We start from the raw sequence: 22,801 nt of genomic DNA, 5'->3' as shown, positions 1-22,801 counted from the left end.
TATTTAATGAAATGAAACTGAATTTCCCCCCACTCTTCTACCTGATACCTAAATTGCTGCATGATGGCCTCATCAAGTGATCACTGAGATCAGTCATATCCCAATGTTCATGGACCCGCTACATCAAAAGGACCTCAAGTGCTGATAAAAATACAAATTCCAAACCCCAGCCAGACCTACTAAATCACAGCCACTGGAGTACTTTCGACATGCCTTTCCCCCAGATTTTCTAGTGTGTGACCAGATTTGGGAGCGACAGATCTGGATTATATACAACCACTCAAATGATTAGAAAGTTCTCTTTGGGGCTAGCTTATTTCATTTTTGCAAAGCCCCATTCAAGTATTTTTTTTTCCCCCTTGAGACTATAATCTACCTTCTTGGGATCTTCCACTTATCTGCTCTTCTTCTTTGGGGAGCCATACATTGAGTCCTTCTCTGTCGTTATTATAGTTACAGTTTTCATTATCTGTGCTTATTACGTTGTATTAGGTAGCATGCTCTGTGCCACCCTTGATGTACATTACCTTACAGCAGCCTTTTAAGTTTCCTATCCATGCCCATCTCTTATCTTCCTTCCCTTCTGTACACCAAACAACCATGGTGCCACCTTCAACTTTGTGAAGTTTTTGTAATATACCTTCTAGTCTCCTCACCATCTTTTTCAACAAGTGGTCACAAAGTAAACCTCTGACATTTTACTCTGCTGTGAATGAGTAAAGATCTTTTTCTGAAAATGGGTTTTGGCACCAGCAGATACTACACAACATAAAAAGTCTGGAATAAAATGGAAAATAACCTCACAGTTATGCCTGACACCAGTTCTACTTAAAGGGAGATAGTATGTTCCTCTATTCAGCCAAATAAATGATTTCAAATGATCTGGAAACCTCAGTTTCTACTATTTACAATTTGGACATGTTTGACTGAAATTTAAAATTAATCCTTTCAGCTGCTATATTTCATAAGCTAAAAAAATATTTGTATAATACCTCAATGTAAAATAACATCAACTCAAAGTCTGTTTAATTTTGCTTTTTTGAATAATATGTTCAAACATTTCTGTTAAATGCACAACTTGAAACAAGCCAGATTGAATGATTTTTTTTTTTTAAGATTTGGGAATGAAATCACCAAGTTACCTGTTTTTTTTTTTTCTATAGTGCACTTGAAATTTCTTAACTTTACAATTTTTACATGAAATATCATCATACTCTACCATGAGTCAGATGGATAACTTAGCTATTTAAATTGCCTTATTATAACTGCCTTCAGTTCAACCTTTGTAAAGGTTGATATTCTTGGGTGGGACACACTTTGCCATAAAGCTGATGTTCTCGTTAATGTAATCATAATGTGTTTTGTTAATGTGTTCATAAAGTTTCCTCAACTGCCAATTCCAAAATTGGAGTGTTCTAAATTTCCAGCATATTTAGCCATTGTTATGTTGAACTATGAAATTGCCAATTACTGGCCAACAGAGTTCAACCTATTACTAATTTATTTAATTTGGATTTTAAAAGATAAAGCAGAAGTACTGTCAATTAACAAAAACTTTTCTCTCAAACACTTTCTACTACAATCTGAAGTATAATTTTGTACTATGTTCTTTCATCTTTTTGAACATGTATACCTGAATCTGTCTTTAAGACTAACTTTTCCTACAACCCAGCAATTGCACTATTGTGTATTTACCCTAAAGATACAAATATAGGAATTTGAAGGGGCACGTGCACCCGAATGTTTATAGCAGCAATGTCCACGACAGCCAAACTATGGAAAGAACCTAGATGTCCATCAACAGATGAATGGATAATAAAGAAGATGTGGTATATATATACAATGGAATATTATGCGGCCATTAAAGACCAAAATCTTGCCATTTGCAATGACATGGATGGAACTAGAGGGTATTAGGCTAAGCTAAATAAGTCAATCAGAGAAAGACAATTATCATATGATCTCTCTGATATGAGGAATTTGAGAGGCAGCGTGGGGGTCATAGGGGACTACAGAAGGAAAAAATGAAAACAAGATGGGATCGGGAGGGAGACAAACCATAAGAGACTCTTAATCTCACTAAACAAACTGAGGGTTCCTGGGGCTGGGGAGGGCAGGGATAGGGTGGTTGGGTTATGGACATTGGGGAGGGTATGTGCTATGGTGAGTGCTATGAAATATGTAAGCCTGATGATTCATAGACCTGTACCCCTGGGGCAAATAATACATTATATGTTAATTAAAAAAAAAAAAGACTAACTTTTCATCAGGGTGCCTGGGTCGATCTGTGTGTTGGGCATCAGACTCTTGATTTGGGTTCAGGTCGTGATCTCAGGGTTATGAGATGGAGCCCTCCATCCAGCTTGGCCCTGGATTCTCTAGTTCCCTCTCTCCTTCCCTCTTCCACTTCCCGACCCCTCACAAAAATAATTAATTTGAAAAAGACTAACATTTCATCATTTTGACTCAGCAGTTCTTGAATAGACACACATCACAACCTTGAGGAAACCACAGTTTATATGCAAAGTCAAGGATGACATTCAAAGGCAGGAGGGATATACACGTTTTATTTTCTTCTCAATATTCTTTAAATTCTACTTCAAGTGGCTTTAAGGAATTTTATTTAGAAAGTGCTTATAATTCTCTTGCCATGTAGCCCAGAGTCCTAAGGAATGCAAGAAAATTCAGCTCCTACAAATATCAAAAAAATTGACAGAATAGAAAAAATTGTAAATGGTAATTAAAATCTTTCCATAACAATATTTACTTTTTGAATAACATTGAGTTATCAGGAAGATGTGGACAGAGATTTCAGAAGAGTTTTATTTTGTCAATATAAAAAAGAAAATACTATCTAGAATAATTTACTGTGAAATATTATTTTAACCAATGCTCAAAGCTTAAATTTCTAACTGGGAAAGATCCAAATGATACGTGTTGATCTTTTACTGCTTAATTCCATCTCAGACTTAACCAATATGAAATGTTTCTCATTTTCCATATTGCCTGCTATTCCCATTCATTTGACCCTTATGCTGTTTTGTCTTCCTAATTTTGATAGATACATAATCTCATTTACTAATTTAGTACTCCTTAAGGAGAGAGACCGTGTCTTAAATATCTTTGTTTCTCTCTCAATCTTGTACGCTGGAAACATCCTTGCACACCAGAACTTCTATCTCTTGTTTAAATCAACTGTTTTTTCCCCTTGACCACTTCAGTTGGTCCTTCAGTATCCTTCATGTTCTATCTCTGCTATTTCTAGAGAGGCAACAGCCAAACAATATACAGTGGCCTGGGTACTGGCACACCAGAGTTTTATTCTTTTTTTTTTTTTCTTATTTTTTTTTAAGATTTTATTTATTTATTTGACAGAGATCACAAGTAGGCAGACAGGCAGAGAGAGAGAGGAGGAAGCAGGCTCCCTGCCGAGCAGAGAGCCCGATGCAGAACTCGATCTCAGGACCTTGGGATCATGACCTGAGCTGAAGGCAGAGGCTTAACCCACTGAGCCACCCAGGCGCCCCTTCCAAAGTTTTATTCTAAACCCTAACTCGTGTGATACACAGCTTCAAGCACTTGAAGCAGCTGTGATCAGTGCAATCACAGAATGTATATGGGTACTACATTTATCAGAAATTAATCAGGCATTAGTGCAAAATACCTAATGACTAGTTAAGACATTCCAGGTCTTAATTTTAGTAATATAAAAATATTTAATATTGTTAATCTTTCAGAACTACAGTAAGATCCCTGCATGAACTGAGTCACTTCACTAAAGAAATTCACTCTCTGTGGGAAGATATAAACCTAGAAGATTCAAGTTTTTCAGTTTTGTTTTTTCTGTGTTTTGAGACAGGGGGGTGTGGGGGAGAGGGAGAGAGAGAATCTTAAGAAGGCTCTGCACCACCCAGCATGGAGCCCGACATGGGGCTCAATCTCACGACCACAAGATCATGACCTGAACTGAAATTAAGAGTCCCACACTTAACCAACTGAGCCACCCAGGCACCCAGAAATTCAAGTATTTTTTACATGATCTAAAGGAATTTCCATGAGCAATAACTTTCAAATGAGTACCCAAATAGTTTCTGCCTTACTTTTTTTTTTTTTTAAAGATTTTATTTATTTGACAGAGAGAGAGATCGCAAGTAGAGAAAGAAAGAGAGAGAGGAGGAGGCAGGCTCCCTGCCTAGCAAAGAGCCTGATGTGGGACTTGATCCCAGAACCCTGAGATCAGGACCTGAGCTGAAGGTAGAGGCTTAACCCACCGAGCCACCCAGGCAGCCCCTGCCTTACTTTTGATTATTACACTCAAGTAGAACATGGACAGATTTCCAAGGCTAAAATCTAAGGCAATTGTTCAGGTAATTAAAGTTAAAAATCATAATAATCATCTAAATAATTGAAATTATATATTGATTACTATCTAGATGTGGACTCCTGGGCCTGAGGTTCGCTGCCTGTTTCTACCATTATCTTAAGCTGGGCGGACTTGGAATAGTAATTTAGTCTCTCCAAGTGTGTTTTCTCTTATCTAGATAAACTCCTACTACACGTTCATCTACCTGAGAGATTCTGAAAAATTATAGTAAGGTCTCTCAACCTTGGCACTGATATTTTCGGCCTGGTAATTCTTTGTTGCAATTCTGTATATTGCAGGACACCAGCAACATGTCTGGTCTCTACCCACCAGATGCTAGGAGCATGTACACACATACACATAACACACACACACATCACAGTTATAACAGTCAAAAACGTAACTAGACATTGCCAAATGTCCTTTTTTGGGGTAGCAGGCCGCCAAAGTCACCTCCACCCCCAGTTGAGAATGACTGAACTGTTTACATAAAAGCCTTCATTTATACATTAAATATATAGATTACTTAGTATGTGCCAGACACGGTGGCCAAGTAAAATAAAATGTGATTCATATCCTCAAAGAGTTTACAGCCTAGTAGGGCAGACAGATAAACAAATCAATATTTGCAGTGACCATAGTTTGGGAGCCTGTTGGGGAGGAGGAGTAGGGAGTCTAACATTTAGATACTAAAGAGTAGAAGCCACAGGAATTGGTGATTAAATAGATGTGGGAGACAAGTAAAGGGAGGAGGAAAAATAATATCAACAAAGGTTTGTTATTTAGTACAGAATTCAAGGAGTTTTTTCCACAAAAATAGGAACATTTCCCAGAAGGAAATTCATACCACCTAAATGTTCGTAAAATAAATAATGACTTCATTGTGACTGCTTAAATTTTAACCAGTGGAAGAACACACTTAGACAAACTACTCCATTTCTTTCATCCAATTTGTGCTACTATCTTTAGAATTATCAAGATCAGGGATGCCTGGGTGGCTCAGTCAGTTAAGCATATGCCTTTGGCTCAGGTCATGATCCCAGGGTTCTGGGATCCAGCCCCCTCATTGAGCTCCCTGCCCAACAGAGTCTGCTTCTCCCTCTCCCCTTTCCCCCACTCACACTTGCTCTTCTTTCTCCCTCTCTGAAATTTAAAAAAAAAAAAAAAAAAAAAAAAAAAAAAAGAATTATCAAGCCCCAACAGGGGTTGATTAATTCCCACTCTGTAACTACATTATCAAGGTCCACAAAAATGACAGCAATGTGGTTAAGGAACAATATGTATCATTTAAGGTTTATTTCATCCACTGAAGGACACATCATTATAACATTATCTAAAAGTTTTATTCCATATCAACTTTGAAAGCCCAAGTCAAATGCTTCTGTCCCAGTGTTAGAAGAAAACAAAATTTAAAACAGGATAAGAAACCACCTTCCCCCACAACAGTGGAGATGTGTTGCTTTTCAGAATACTATCTGCACGTGAGGTCTGCACAGAGGCAACTCTATTAGCTCCTCCTGGCCATGGTAGAGCAGGGCAAACAACTATCCCTTTATCTCATGGCACCTTCTAGTTTGTGTGAAACCAGGATAGTGTCATTTCAAGACATATAACACAGCATTCATTAGAGGAGAGCTAGTTAGAGGCTGCTAATGGGATCCTTTGGCTTCTGGTCCTACTGAGGTATTTGGAGGAGGTCCAACTACCTAACCACATTGATTTCAGATAAAATTTTCTTTGCAAATACATGTTATCCAATACCCCAAAATACATGAAAGCTATCTTAGTTTTTAGAGCTTATAAGCCCCCTGACAATAGGATTCTGTATGGAAATATCTAAATTCAAGTAACAAAGACAATTTGAGAGGATCAAAAATAGAAACCATTATTGGCATATTAAAACATTTTAGTTACTTAAGAATTCACATTTCTAAGAAAAGCAGCCTTATTAGGCGACATTTGCTCAATAGGCAATTTTCCCCCATTTAATTTTCATAAATAGATCCCATTGAAATATATTTCCCCTAACAAAGACTGCACATTAACAATAAATGATACATCTTCAAATTTTAATTAATGTCAAGAGCTTTATTTTGCTTCCAAGCAACTTACAGAAACATGTTATTAATATAATTTAATTTACAGGGTAGGCATTTGTTTTCTATTTTTAAAAAGGTGGTTCTGAAATTCTGGCCCTGTCAACATCATCTAAAGATTCTCGTTCCATGCCTCAATGTAATAAATTAAATCAGCATTTTAATTGTGCCCATGCTTTGTGGTTCCTGGAAGTACAAAAAGATTCTCTATGAGCACACGACATCCCCCCAAAGAAAAACCCTACTGAGTGATTAATTGCTAGTCTGGAAGATATAAATATGTCTCTCAATAAAGATAGCATGGACTACTGAAAGCTTTAGCCTTATACGTCTCTGTAAGGCACCTTAATTTAGCAGATGTCCTTCTAATTCAAACAAGATTCTGGCTCTAGCATTGAGGGGCAAATCCACCATAATACACCATTCCTCTACCTAACAGCATATTTATTTTATTTAGCATCATTTTGTACAAGCACAAGTATCAGAGGGAAATTGGGCTTTTATGTGTAAATATATAGAAATCTCAATGTGCTTCTGCTCCTTAAAAAGGGAAGAACTACAAACAATGAAGAATAACCTTAAGTCTTTTTAAAGTACCATGTTTATATACATTATTTTAGGTTACACCCTGATATCATTCATGCTTCATTCTGAGTTAAAGGTTTGGCAGAGACTACCCTTTTATTAACTAAGACATGAACCAACATTTGAAATTTGGCTATGCCTGAACCAAGTAGCTACCATTATCACTAGAAGGGAGAGAAGTTTAGAGAAAGGACTTACTGGCCACTTCCCCTTACCTCGAAAGAGTAAACACAAAAATTGATCTAACTTCTAGAACTGTTTCTACAAGACCAAAGTAAGAGCAATTATACCAATCTTTTAAACAGAAATTGCAAAGTCAACTAATTTTTTTTTAAGATTTTATTTATTTATTTGAGAGAGAGCATGAGAGAGGAGAAGGTCAGAGAGAGAAGCGGACTCCCCAAGGAGCTGGGAACCCGATGCGGGACTCGATCCTGGAAGTCCGGGATCATGACCTGAGCTGAAGGCAGTCGCTCAACCAACTGAGCCACGCAGGCACCTGTGAAGTCAACTAATTTGAAAACAGAGATGAATAATAGAAATCAAGACTAGAAACTGGCTCTTTTAACAGGAAGAAATGTGATGCATGGCTTTTTTAGTTAATGCTTTGTCTTCATGATCATGGCCATCATTGCACAACTAAATACCACATCTCCTTCACCCAACAGTATGTTTTTTATAAAGAGTATCAGGGCAAAATTATCATAGATCATCATGGCCACATCTAGAAATCTAGGTATCACTATTCCTCATCGTTCCATTTAAAACAAGATGAAAGAAAGATTCCCTAAAAAGCCAATCCAAGTTTGGCCAAGGAAGGAAAAGGTCATTCATATTCAGGCTTCTACTCTATTGCTATTTGTATTTCTAGCTGACCTTGTCAGAGAGAGATTCTGACCACGATCATCACACATAATTCCAAGGATTAAATTCACTCATCAAATAGAGTTCTACGGTAGACTGCAAAAATGGCCATAATATTTTAGCACCTTCCATAGAGAGGTGGGATATTTTTCAACCCCTTGAATCTGGAGTCGTCTTGTAGCTCAGGCCCATAAAGTGCACAAAAATGGCAATAAACCAATCCTGAGCATAGGGCTCAAAAGGCTTTGCAGCTTCCATCCTCAAACTGTACCCAGACCCAAGCTAGCCTATTAGAGATTGAGAGCCCATGTGGCAAACAGGCCCAATCATCCTGGCTGTCCCAAATATGGCCGGCATAAACCGGTAAGCCCAGGCAACCTATCGGCTGACTACACGTGCATAAACAAGCCTAACCAGGATTAGCCAATCTCCTCCTACACCACAAGTGCCCAGTTTAACCCAATCAACACTCAAACTGCAATATTATGAGCTTAAATAAATAGATATTTTTAAACCCACTAAGTTTTGGGGTTGTTATGCAGAAATATGTAACTCAGAAAGGTCCTGTAACCTCTTAACTAAATTTTCTCAGACTCTACCTTCCAATTCAAGTTTCCCACTACACCTAGAGCCCCTACCAGGTACTAATGTACATACTCTGTTTACCTAGTTGTTTTTGTTTTTTTGGTTTTTTTTTGAAGAGTTATCTATTTACTTGAGAGAGGGCAAGAGAGATAGGGTGTGAGCACAGGGAGGGCTGAGGGAGAGGGAGAGAAACAAAAACTCCCCTCTGAGTGCAGAGTCCAATGTGGGGCTCTATCTCACAACCTGAGAACATGACCTGAGCTGAAATCAAGAATTGGACACTTATGTGACTGAGCCACCCAGTTCCACTGACCTAGTTCCTTTTTTTTTTTCTTTAAGGTTTTATTTATTTGAAAGAGAGAGAGAATGAGCAGGGGTAGAGGGAGAGGGAGAGGGAGACAGAAGAAGATTCACTGCTGAACAAAGAGCTTGGTTTAGGGGCTCAATCCCAGGACCTAAACTGAAGGCAGAGGCTTAACCAACTGAGCCAACCAGGCACCACCCTCCCAACCAAGTTTGATACCATTTTTTTCTTTAACAAAATTTAGCGCTTAGCTAAATAATGCCCAATATGATTTTCTAAGGTATATCTAAGTATCTGTGATTCACATACAAATGCCCTGAAGGCGGGGGGTGGGGGGAGGGGGCACCTGGGTGGCTCAGTGGGTTAAGCCACGGCCTTTAGCTCAGGTCCTGATCCCAGGGTCTCAGGCTCCAGTCCCACATTGCCTCAGCAGGGAGTCTGCTTCTTCCTTTGACTGCGTAATCTCACTATCAGGAGACGAAAGTTAAAATAAGGAGATGCTTATCCATCAAATCATTAAAAATCAATAAAATTAAGGGGCGCCTGGGTGGCTCATTCGTTAAGCATCTGCCTTTGGCTCAGGTCATGATCCCAGGGTCCTGGGATGGAGCCCCGCATCGGGCTCTCTGCTCAGCAAGGGAGTCTGCTTCTCCTTCTCCCACTCCCCCTGCTTGTATTCCCTCACTGTGTCTCTCTCTGTCAAGTACATAAATAAAATCTTTAAAAATAAAATTAATAAAATTAAGTAAGATCCATTATCACTGATTATATAGGGAAATATGCCTTCTTACATATTCTTGATAGGAGTATATAGTGCTATAGTTTTTAAGAGTACAGGTGGGCCATATCTATCAAAACGTTAATGGAGCACATGCCTTTTGAACCAAAAATATTCACTTAAACCTTTTTTTAATATTAAAGGACTAGAAAGCTAACTAATCATCAATACTTTTTTTTTTTAGTTTTTATTTATTTATTTATTTATTTGATAGACAGAGATCACAAGCATGCAGAGAGACAGGCAGAGAGAGAGAGAAGGAAGCAGGCTCCCCGCTGAACAGAGACCCTATGCGGGGCTCGATCCCAGGACCTTGAGATCATGACGGGAGCTGAAGGCAGAGACTTTAACGCACTGAGCCACCCAGGCGCTCCAATCATCAATACTCTTAAGGTAGATATTGATTCATCCATCTATGGCAAGTACACAAAGATTTTGGAGAATCTGATACAGTTCTATGCACTGACACGAAAAAATTAAGAAATTTTAAGTTGAAAAGGCAGATTGTCAAAAAATAATGTCATTTTTTTAAAAATAGTAAGTATATAAATGCATAGAAAGAAGGCTAAAACGATAAACATTTTAAAAGCCACAATTAGTGTGGTTGCAAGAGTAAACAATTTACTTTCTTCTGTATCATTTGAATTTCCCAGAAGCACTGACTTATGTGACTGGTGTATAATGTGTTTATAGTACACATACCTGGGCAGCAGAAAGGGGCAGAACATGGATAGAGTCACATAAGGAGCCAGAGAGAGCCTGTGCCTTCATGGAGGAAGCCTCCACTTTCGCCCTGGTTCAGAGCAGTGGAGTGGTCGACAGTGCACACAGATGGGAGCAGAAACTAGCACTGGGTGGTCTCGCAACATGACTGCCTCAATGGCAGAGGAGATAAGGGGTAGTTAGCTGCACTGGGGACCCTGTGTTTCGCCTCTCGGAACCACACAGGACAACTTCCTAGAATCTGGAATTAAGAGAAACAAGATGAGCCTCTGAAAGTTAAACGTGAACATCAATACAAACCGATCAGAGGAGAGATGAGAGAGAGCGCCTGAAAAACTAACCAAGTTAGCCGTTACCAAGCACCAAGTGATCCTACACCAAGCACCAAGGACTTTGACCCACTGTATCTCAGTTAATCCTCACAACCCTCAGTTTTTCATTTTGTTTTCAAAGATTTTATTACTTGAGAGAGAGAGCACAAGGGGGTGAGGAGCAAAGGGAGAAGCAGACTCCCCATGGAGGCGGGAGCCCGATGTGGAGCTCGACCCCAGGACTCCGGGATCATGACCTGAGCTGACGGCAGATGCTTAACTGACTGAGCCACCCAGGCGCCCCAGCCATTAGTCGTTTTTAATTTATTGGAGGCAAAATGAGCTTAACAAAATTACCAAGGGCCAGGTATCCTATATGAGGCAGTGCCAGAGATTTGAACCCCGCTCCGTTTAATTCAACACCTATGTTCTTTTTTTTTTTTTTTTTTGACAGATAGAGATCACAAGTAGGCAGAGAGACAGGCAGAGAGAGAGAGAGGAGGAAGCAGGCTCCCTGCTGAGCAGAGAGCCCGATGTGGGGCTCGATCCCAGGACCCTGGGATCATGTCTTGAGCCGAAAGCAGAGGTTTTAACCCACTGAGCCACCCAGGTGCCCCCAACACCTATGTTCTTAACTAATTTATGCTCTCTCCCCTAAGAAGGGGAGAAAGTTCTTTGGGTCAGCAATACTTAACTGTATTCTACCATATGTATCAATAAAGCCAAGGATAAAATGCATCAATTTAAAAAAAGTATTCTTGGGGCACCTGGGTGGCTCAGTGGGTTAAAGCCTCTGCCTTCGGCTCAGGTCATGATCTCAGGGTCCTGGGATCGAACCCCGCATCAGGCTCTCTGCTTGGCAGGGAGCCTTCTTCCCCCTCTCTCTCTCTCTCTCTCTCTGCCTGCCTCTCTGCCTACTTGTGATCTCTGTCTGTCAAATAAAGAAATAAAATCTTTTAAAAAAATAAAAAATAAAAAAGTATTCTTAGCTATAGAAGTAAAGAACAAAAGTTTTCAGACCAGCATAGGGGATAATGGTACATATTCAAATACTTCCTGAGCAGTAATGACTCTGATCCAAGGATCCATTTGGTTCAAGTAGCAGGCCAACTAGGCCACAAATTTTACACAACAAATCAGTTTTTTCAGCCCATGAGAACACAGGCCAGGGCCTAGACTGTAGCTTCACCAAGGTAATATCACTTCAGGAGATCTGTTTTAAAAACAAACAGTTCTTCCATGGGTCCTCGGTGAGCCAATTTCCCCCCATTTGGAACCTCTGTGGTATATTTGCACCATCTTTTGCTGTTTTAGGCCTTCTCTGAATTCACACAAGGCACTGATGAAGAGTACATATCACAAATCTATCACAAACACAGGTCTAACGGATTCTCCCAGGTTCTCCCACAGACCTAGCGATAATTCATAAAAAGCTGGGGCAAGTGGAGTGAGACAAAGAAGTTGCAGCAAAGAGTACTATGTCCTTAAGCTTAAGGAATGGATTTATGAAACAATTCTAGCAGAACACACTGATAGAAAATTCATGGACACTTTCATGAGCGGGGGGGCACATGAGATTTTTTTTTTTTTTTAAGAATGGGTTCTACTGCTTTACACAAAAAATCTGAACATTAGTGACATAGGAGGAAAGAATGGCTGATGCAGTCTCATCAAGAAATGACTATTGTTTTCTCAGAAATCAATTTGCAGGAATTCATGGCTGTGGTTGACTGAGATATGCGCTTGGCAATGGATTCAAATGGATCCCAAGGAGTTCTGCAGAGTGGCTCTACCCCGGTATTTACTGAGGAGTCTGACTTAAAAGTGTACAGAAGCCCTCCTAACTCCAAACTTAAATCCTATATAGATGTACATTTTTTAGGCACTGATGGGCACCAAGGGAATGTAGAGCTTTTTTGAAAAACTAAGCAATTCCTTTTGAGTGGAAGCCCCTACCAGGAGGCAAGTGGTAGTGATCAATATGGGCTCTGGAGCGGGGGCACCGAGTTCAAACCCCAGAGCTACTCCTTAGTAGGTGTGTGGTCTCAGGGATTATATAACTTCTCTAAGCATCTCAACTGATGTACGTAAAATGATAATCACATATGTGTACTGTGAGGATTAAATGTCTGTCAAGTGCTTTGTATTGAGGCTAGCACAGAGTAAGTCTCCTCAGTTGTCAGTTTATATATTATCACAGTGGGAACAAAGACTTGAAGATGAAATAGAAAGTGGTTCGGAGAACAGAAAGCAGTCCAACAGAGGGAAGGCATGAAGCAAGCATGAAATAAGGAGCGTCAACAGGGGCAATGGAGAACTAAAGGAGATTTTGTGATTATCTTAGGTTTGGGCCTCACTCCATAGGGTTGTTTAGTAATTCATTCATGCAGAAAAATATCTGCTAAGAGCTTATTCTGTGCCGAGTACTACCATAGAGGAAAAAATAAGAAGGTAGATAATAAGGCAGGATTCCTACCCGTAAACAAATCCATTTGTTCAGAAACAAAAACAAATAATTAGAATCTTAAGGATAGAGTTACAATAATATGCATAAAGTGTTATGGGAACACAGATGATACAATGACTATGTTTGACAAAGAAGGGAGAGACCTTCCCGAATTATCAACAGTTGGCCAGAGAGAGGATTGCCTGAAAAATGACAAGAGATATTTAGTAAATCTAAGCAGTATTTCTACCCACTCAGGAAGTTTAGAATAGCAGGGATTCTAACCTATTTTGTACCTCTATGCCTCGGGCTAAACCTAAAGCAATGGATCCTAAAAATCTGCTTCCTCAGACACCACAGACTTCTTAAAAATAAGGAAAAAACTATTCCCAATTACCTAGGGAGCCACCCCTGAAAGAAGTTTACTTTCCTGAAGCTTATCACTGTTTTGACACTTCGGAGGAACTCTGGTGAAGAGAACTGAACTTCCCTCTCTTGTGCAACAAGTCCATAGTTGTTGCAGTGAGGATGGAATGAACTGTGCATTCACAAATGGAAAGAAGCCAGATAAGGATTATAAAAATTTTATCTGGTATAATGTTGGAGGGGGGATAGGTTGAATAATCCCCCTCCTCAAGACATCCATGTCCTGACCCCAGAACCTGTGAACATGTTACCCTATATGCTAACAGAGACTTGACAGATATGATTAAGTTAAAAATCTCCAGAATGAAATAAGCTGATGGAAGCAGACGTTACAGTGATGTGCTTTGAAGATAGAGGAAGGGGCCATAAGCCAAGGAATAGAGTCTCTACAACTTGTAAACACAAGGAAAAAGATCTCCCCGGAAGCCATCAGAAGGAACATAGCCCTGTTAACACTATTAACCCCATTAGACTCATTTCAGACTCTGACCCTCCAGAACTCTAAGAATATAAACCTGTGGTCCTTTTAAGCCACTAAGTAAGTAGTTATTTGTTAAAAACACCAAGGAAGGGCACCTGGGTGGCTCAGTGGGTTAAGCCTCTGCCTGTGGCTCAGGTCATGATCTCGGGGTCCTGGGATGGAGTCCCGTGTCAGGCTCGCTGCTCAGCAGAGAGCCTACTTCCCCTCTCTCTCTGCCTCCTCTCTGCCTACTTGTGATTTCTGTGTGTGTCAAATAAATAAAATCTTTAAAAAACAAAAAAATTTTTAAAAAAATACAAACACCAAGGAAACTAATATGGCAGAAAAGGTGGTAAGTCCTGTGAATGGCCTAAGACTGATGAATCACAGACCTGTATTCCTGAAACAATACATTATATGTTAATAAAAAAAAAAATGGCAGAAAGGATTTCCTCCAAACAGTTCAAAGCCCAGGCAAATACTCAATCGTCTCAACATCATGGAGAAGAGAAAGAAAATGGAGAAAGAGGAGTCTGAACAGGTCATCTGAGACTAAGGCCAAATCAATAGCAGAACAGAGAAAATATCAAATTTAATACCCAGAGGGAGACATGATCCTCCCAACTCCAAAAACTCAGCTCTCTGGAGCTTCATTTGAGCGAGGACTTTGGATTCTGCCGTGGGGAAGTCCAGGCATTTCACTGTGATAATTTCTCAAGACCGCAGTAAAGAAGATGGTGGCCAACATTGGGTTATCCTCACTGACAGCACAATGATGTTCGTGCCCCAAGAACTGGTACTGGCACACTGACACCACAGCCAGGAATGCCCAGCCCCACCCCAAATTAGAAGAAAGCATGACTGATCCCAGCCACAGAAATGAAGAGATAAAATTCTCTTACATTCCCAGAGTAGTCAAAGTTTTTGCTCATGTTTATGGGAGAAAAAGGAGAAACCAAAGTAGGAAAGAAAATATATTTGCATCATTCACATCCCCAAGGAGATAAACGGACTAAGAACTCAAGGGAATGCCAAATTTAGTTCTTTGCATCATGCCTAAGAGGCAGATCCCTTGCAAAGACATTTAAATGCTATTATCAATAACATCACCTCCTAAAATAAACATCTTTCATCTATGAAATTTTCCCCATTTTGACCACGTAAAACCTGCAAATTAAACATACACCAGGGGACGAAGGCAACAAGGCAGACAATCTCCAGCTAAGAAATCTGAAAAAAAAAAAAAAAAATAGGGAATAAAAAAAAATCAACCTTTGATGAAATAATTGCTTCTGCTGTTATTTTTTTGCTATTGCTTCAGAAATGTTCTGTCTCTCTCTCTCCCTTTCTTGTCCCTATAGTGTGGTGCCCCGCTGCTGTGAAGATAAAAGGTCCAGTCTCTTTAAAATTTCATGCAGAGCTCTTCACAACATCGAAGCTTTAAAGGCCCATGGCAAATTCAACATATTGTTACACTTGATGGAAGGAGATAAAAATTACATGCAAAATATACTGTATATTCATTGTCTGGAAATACTATAAAGTTACAGCTTCCCATATTTCCTTAACCAGTATGGACACAGACATTTCTGATTTCAATATTTAGAAACACAAAAGATACACATGGAGTGAGTATTGTAGCAAAAATAAGAATGAAATTCAAACCACCTAAGGTTAGATTAGGGTCCTAGGATATGTGAATAGTTTTATTCATCGTTTTCCTAAATTGTTCTAGATATGTGAAGCATATTTAAAAGACACCAAAAAGATACAAAGGCCGAAAAAAAAAAAAAAAAGATTTTCTGAAACTTGAGTATATCATGGGGTTCTTTGCCCTAAGTTATTCTCTACAAGAAAAATGTAGGGATAACAGATTTTTATGTATAAAATTATAACACAAAAAAAAAACGTTAAGAGCTAGAACTGAAGACAGTGGAATAGAAAGCACAAGAATCATGAAAACAAGCTTATCAATCATTATTTAATTTTAGTACTTTAAAATGTATTTTAAACTCTGAAGCTCAACATTTACATTTTAGGTTTGTGTTTTGCTGTAGTTGTTTTTATATGGCCCCACTGAGCCAACCTCATACATTTGTATTCTGTCACTCTTCTTTCAAACATCTATTGAACATCTACTATATGCCAGGCACTGTGCTAGGTGTGAAAAAAGGAAAAAACAGAAAGATGTAGTCCCTGCCTCAAGAGGGATAGAAATATAGTAAAAAGAGACAAACACAGTAAAAAGTAAGTGTGATAAAGTCTTAGAGGTTCTATGGCTGAAGGAGGGACTAGTTCCTACTGTAGAAAAAGTTGTATCGAGGAATCAGTCTTTGAGCAGAGGTTTAGACACCATTTGGATCCTGATAAAATAAGCCAAGGCAGCCATGGTGGAGTGGGGAAGAGGGAGGTTATAGGAGACTGAAACTCACAGGAGAGGTCAGGGCTGGGTATGAATTTGGGACTCTCTCAGTATGTAGATACAAAGTTAAGGGGCTGAATGAGATCACATGACCTAAAGGGGGGGAAGTACTATCAATAGATAAAAGATCCCTGAGACTCCCCCACACCCACAGGTCAGAGAGGGAGACCAAGGTCAGCAAAAGAGAACAAAAAGCCCCAGCCACAGAGGTAGAAAGGAAACCAGGAGAACATGTTGACACAAAAGCCAAAGGGACAAACAACATTTTGAGGAGGGAGTGGTCAGGTACGGAAAAAGCATCTGGAAAGTCAAGGAATATGAGAATATAAACATAAACCCTGGATTATTTAAAAAAAAAAAAAGATTGTTGGCAACCTTAAAACCAGAGTTTCTGTGGAGTTCCGGGGGCCAAAGATCTAGGACTGTTTTGAGAAGAGAATGAGACATAATGAAATAGAAACAGCCAGTGTCAGCAACTTTTAGGATTTAAATTTTGTTGTAAAAGGCAGCCAAGAGACGGTACCATAGGTGAGTTGCTGGGTGCGGATATGTGAAATTAAGGGAAGGGTGATGCCACAGCATGAATTTATGTGCTGATAATAATTCTGTAAAGAGACAGAAATTGATGATGCAAGGAAAAGAAGGCTTAAGGCAAGAGATGTGATCCAGAACGCAAAAAGTGGGGTTTCTTTGATAGAAGTAGGCACTCAATTAAAAAAAAAAAAGAAAGAAAACTGTAAAGGACATTAATATATTTATGAAATTTGAATATAGATTATATATTAAATGACATTGTTGAATCAATATTAATTACCTCGGATATGAGAATGGTACCGTCATGTAAGAAAACGTTCTTCTCCTAGACAAAAAACACTCAGGTATTTTAAAATGAAATAACATGACATCTCTGACTTAGTTTCAAATGATTTTGGAAAAAGGAGATGTATTGGATAGACAAACAGATTGACTAATATTGATAGATAAAACAAAAATGGTAAAATTAGCAATCAGTAGATCTGGGAGACATTTGGTTGGGTGTTTGCTATGCTGCTCTTTCCACTTCTCTATTGATTTGAAATTTTTCCAGATGATAGCTGCATGGGGGGAATTACAGAGGCTTGGGATGACTCCCTCCCCAGTAGACCCTCCAGATCAGAACCTCTCTGGACATGGGACCCAGGAATCTGTTTTTTATGAAAGCTCCTGTGATGATTCTGATTAACAGATACATTGTGATTAATTATCTCTTGCTGCGTACATACTTACTGGCTTAAAACAACTACCATTGATAAGGGATCAGGGATCTCCTATCAACAGACAATGCCCACCCACCACATGATCTCATTCAGCCCCAGGACTTTGCATCCACATACTGAGAGACTTAAAGCAGCAGGCCAAGAACCTGGCTAGGACTCAGAAGAGCAGTGTCTCTGCTGGGACTGCTGGATTCAAGACTGCTTTACTCACCATCTGGAGCCTGGGTGCTGGCTGTTGGGTGAGATTGCTTCAGGTGGCCTCCCTCTGGCAGGATAGCCCATATTTCTTTACCTAACAGATCAGCTCCCCATCTAGCTGTAGAGAAGCTATAAGACCTAGGCTTAGCACTGCCGATCACTTCCACATTCTATCAGTAAAAGCAGGTCACCAACCCATCCCCGATTCATGGAGGTAGACAGGACTCCATTTTTGATTGGAAGAACAGTATCACACTACAAAAGGGTTCTGGCACATAGAACTGTGAATCACTGCAGGCTGTTTTAATAACTACCATAGACACCCACTAAATTAGACTACCAACTTAAGTAACACAAGCCCCAACTTAAATACAAGCTTGTGTTATAACGTAATTATCCTGTCCATATGTAAATGGGTTCTTCTAAAACTTTTTGAAAATAATTCATTTCCTTAATTTGGAAGAAACTAGCATTTTAATGATGATATTAATTTTCTCAGTAGACCATAAACGTTACGGAAGTAAAATTCAGTCTCTCCCACTGATTTCTAGTCTCTGAGACCCAGATTCAGATCACAGAGTTTCTGTAAACTGAGGCACAATCCAACAAATTCTAGAATCCTACTAAGTTCTCGCCAATCCCACAGACAAATGGGGTGCTCTTCTTGTGTACAGAGCCACTCTTCTGTATTCATTCTTGCCCTCTGGGCAATGACAGAGACCATAACCTACACCTCTTCCCCTTCAGCAACTTCTCAAACGTTCATTTGTTTATCATCATTTCACAGAGGTGATCAGGCCTTCAATCAGGATCTTGCATGGGAGGAGGACTAGGGCCAGGACTTCCCAAAGCAGAGTGATAGAGGATAGGAGCCCCTGCTCTAGCTCTTGTAACCATTACCACAGCTCCCAAATGGATCATGTTGATTATGTTCATTTTTGAGACTTACTAAAGCACATGTATGTTCCTGTCTAGAATGGCTTTTCACATATGGTCCTTACTGTGGAAAAAGTCTATTCGCATCAGCCATCAAAATCAAAAGGCAGTATCTGATACTATGCCTAAAAATTTATTAAGGTATGTATAAGACTAACCCATCCTGTGCTTCTTGTTAATCTCAGTCCTATTTACATAAGTTACCAAGTGATGGAGTTGTGCAGTATGGCAGCTCTCAGCGTCAGTGCTAGATTTTAAACCCAAGTCCACCTGGCTTAAAATTGAGCTATTTGGACTACAGTAAGCAGTGACAGAATGAAAGGTATCAATCTGATTCTTCAGAAAGTCAAAAGCCTCCTTGGAATCAATTAGGTAGATGAGGAAGCATTTGACTTTCTCAAGGGCTCCTGAAATCAGCCATGGAGGAGGAGTGATGAGCAGACATCCATTAGAGTTCCATGGGCTCTAGCTCTAACTCTGTCAAGAATGAGCTTCGTGACCTTGGGCCAATCACTTCTCTTCTCTGGGTTCTGTATCTTCATCTGTCAGGGGAAGAGTTTCACTCATAGCTGATTACTCTTAAAACCAAGACCATTTGTGTGTGCTCATGCACATTCATATGAAGAGCACTTCCATCAAAGGCATGCACTCTCTACGGACAGGTAAGTATTTGCAATGCAATGAAAATGTTACCATCAATTACAACACACTTTAAGAGTGTATACTTCATAAGCTTTTACTTTGTCCTATTCTCTTCTAAATAACAACTTCCAGTTGACAGTATGTTTAGTTTCAAATATATTTTCCATTTCAAATTTGTATCTTTAAATTCTGACCATCTCAAAATTAGTTTTTTCATTTTCCAATGATACTTTCCAAGTTCACTTACATTATATAAGAAACAACAAGTGGTGGTAAGGCTGTGGAGAAAAAGGAAGCTTCATGTGGTGTTGGTGGGAATGCAAACTGTTGTGATCACTGTGGAAAACAGTACGGAGGTTCCTCAAAAAATTAAAGATAAAACTACCCTATGACCCAGTAATTGCACTACTGGGTATTTACTCCAAAAATACAAAACCACCTATTTGGAAGGTTATATGTACCCCTAGGTTTATTGCACCATTGTTTACACAATAACCAAGGTATGGAAGTAGCCCAGGCATTCGTCGATAGATGAATGGATAAAGATGTGGTATATAGGGGCACCTGGGTGGCTCAGTGGGTTAAAGCCTCTGCCTTCGGCTCGGGTCATGATCCCGGGGTCCTGGGATCGAGCCCCACATCAGGCTCTCTGCTCAGTGGGGAGCCTGCTCCCCTTCTTCTCTCTCTGCCTGCCTCTCTACCTACTTGTGATATCTGTCAAATAAATAAAAAAATAAAATCTTAAAAAAAAAAAGATGTGGTATATATACACAAAGGAATATTATTCAGCCATAAAAATTAATGAAATCTTGACATTTTCAACAATAAGGATAGAGCTAGAGAGTATAATGCAAAATAAGTCAGAGAAAGACAAATACCATATGATTTCACTCAAATGGAGAATTTAAGAAATAAACAAAAAACACAAACCAAAGTAAAAAACAGAGGAGAGAGAGAAAGAGAAACAGACTAAGAAATGGACTCTTAGCTATAGAGAACAAACTAATGGTTACCAGAGGGGAGGTGAGTGGGAGGATGGGTGAAATAAGTGATGGGGATTAAAGAGTACACTTAATATGATGAGCACAGAGTAATGTAAAGTTGAGAAAGTATAGAATTGAAAAAGTACAGCTTCCATTCATGATAAAAACCTAAACAAAATAGGTCTAGAATGGACATATCTCAATGAAATAAAGGCCTTATATAGAAAGTCCACAGCCAACAACTGAGAACTTTTCCCCTAAGGTCAGAAGCAAGGCAAGGATATCCACTCTCATCACTTTTATTCAACACAGTACTCGAAGTCCTAGCCACAGCAATCCGACAACAACAAGAAATAAAAGGCATCCAAACTGGTAAGGAGGAGGTAAAACTTTCACTACTTGCCGATGACATACTATAAATAGAAATCGGAAAGATTCCACCGAAGAACTACTAGAACTGACTAGTGAAGTCAGTAAAGTCACAGGATACAAAATTAACATACAGAAATCTGCTGCATTCCTATGTACTAATAATGAAGTAGCAGAAAGTCAAATTAAGAAAATAATCCCATTTAAAATCGCACCAGAAACAGTAAAATATCCAGGAATAAACTTAACCAAAGAGGTGAAAGACCTGTACTCTAAAAACTATAAAACACTGGTGAAAGAAATTCAAGATGGGATGTGAAAAAAGAAACGGAAAGACATTCCATGCAAAGGAGTTGGAAGAACAAATGTTGTTCAAGCGTCTGTACTACCCAGAGCAATCCACAGATTTAATGCAATCCCTATCAAAATACCAACAACATTTTTCACAGAACTGGAACAAACCATCCTAAAATTTGTATGGAACCACGAAAGACCTCAAATAACCCAAGTAATCTTGAAAAAGAAAAACACAACCGAAGATATCACAATTCCAGATTTCAAGTTGTATTGCAAAGTAATAGTAATTAAAAGAGTATGGTACTGGCATAAAAACAGATACATAGATCAATGGAATAGAACAGAAAACCCAGAAATAAACCCACAATTACGTGGTCAATTAATCTTCGACAAAGGAGGAATGAATATCCAATGGGAAAAAGTCTCTTCAACAAATGGCCTTGGGAAAATTGGACAAACATATGCAAAAGAATGAAACAGGACCACTTTTTTTCACCAAACACAAAAATAAACTTCAAACAGATTAAGGACCTAAATATGAGACCTGAAATCATAAACATCCTTGAAGAGAGCATAGGCACTAATCTCTCTGATGTTGGCCATAACAATACCTTTGTAAATATGTCTCCTGAGACAAGGGAAATCAAAGCAAAAGTAAACTATTTGGACATCAAAATAAAAGTTTCTGCACAACAAAGAAAAACATCAACAAAACAAAAAGGCAACATACAGAATGGGAGAAGATACTTTTATCTTCTGATATCTGATCAAGGGTTAGTATCCAAAATATATAAAGAACTGATAGAATTCAACACCCAAAAAACAAGTAATCCAATTAAAAAATGGACAGAAGTCATGAACAGATATTCTCCAAAGAAGACATCCAGACGGCCAACAGACACATGAAAAGATGCTCAACATCACTCCTCATGAGGGACGTGCAAATCAAAACTACAATGTGATACCACTTCACACCTGTCAGTATGGCTAAAATAAGACAGGAAACAACAGGTGTTGGCAAGGATGTAGAGAAAGGGAAACCCTCTTACACCATTGAAAAGAGTGAAAAAGAGAATACTCCGGAGTGAAAAAGAGATACTCCGGAAAACAGTACGGAGCTTCGCCAAAATGTTAAAAACAGAACTACCCTATGATCCACAGATTGCCCTACTAGGCATTTACCCAAAGAATTTAAAAAATGCTATTTCACAGGGATACAAGCACCCAAATGTTTATAGCAACACTATTTACAAAAGCCAACTATGGAGGCAGTCTAATGGTCCATAATCAGATGAAAAGATAAAGAAGATGTGGTATACATCCATAGTGCAATATTATTCAGCCATAAAAAAGAATGAAATCTTACCGTTTCCAACACCTTGAATACAGCCAGAGTACAATGCTCAGTGAAGTAAGTCAAAGAAAGGCAAATATCCTATGATCTTACTCATAAATGGAATTTAAGAAACCAATAAGCAAAGAAAAAGAGAGACAAACCAAGAAAGAGACTCTTAACTATAGAGAAAAACTGATGATTACCAGAGGAGAGGTGGGTAGGGTAACCCAGGAAATAGGTGATGGGGATTAAAAAGTGCACTTATGGGACACCTGGGTGGCTCAGTGGGTTAAAGCCTCTGCCTTCTGCTCAGGTCATGATCCCAGGGGCCTGGAATCAAGCCCCGAGTTGGGCTCTCTGCTCAGTGGGGAGCCTGCTTCCTCCTCTCTCTCTCTCTCTGCCTGCCTCTCTGCCTACTTGT

Source organism: Enhydra lutris, unplaced genomic scaffold (genome assembly GCF_002288905.1).
Source record: "Enhydra lutris kenyoni isolate GAN:26980312 unplaced genomic scaffold, ASM228890v2 scaffoldscaffold30, whole genome shotgun sequence".
In the NCBI taxonomy this organism is placed as follows: domain Eukaryota; kingdom Metazoa; phylum Chordata; class Mammalia; order Carnivora; family Mustelidae; genus Enhydra; species Enhydra lutris.
This window is presented reverse-complemented; position numbering follows the sequence as displayed.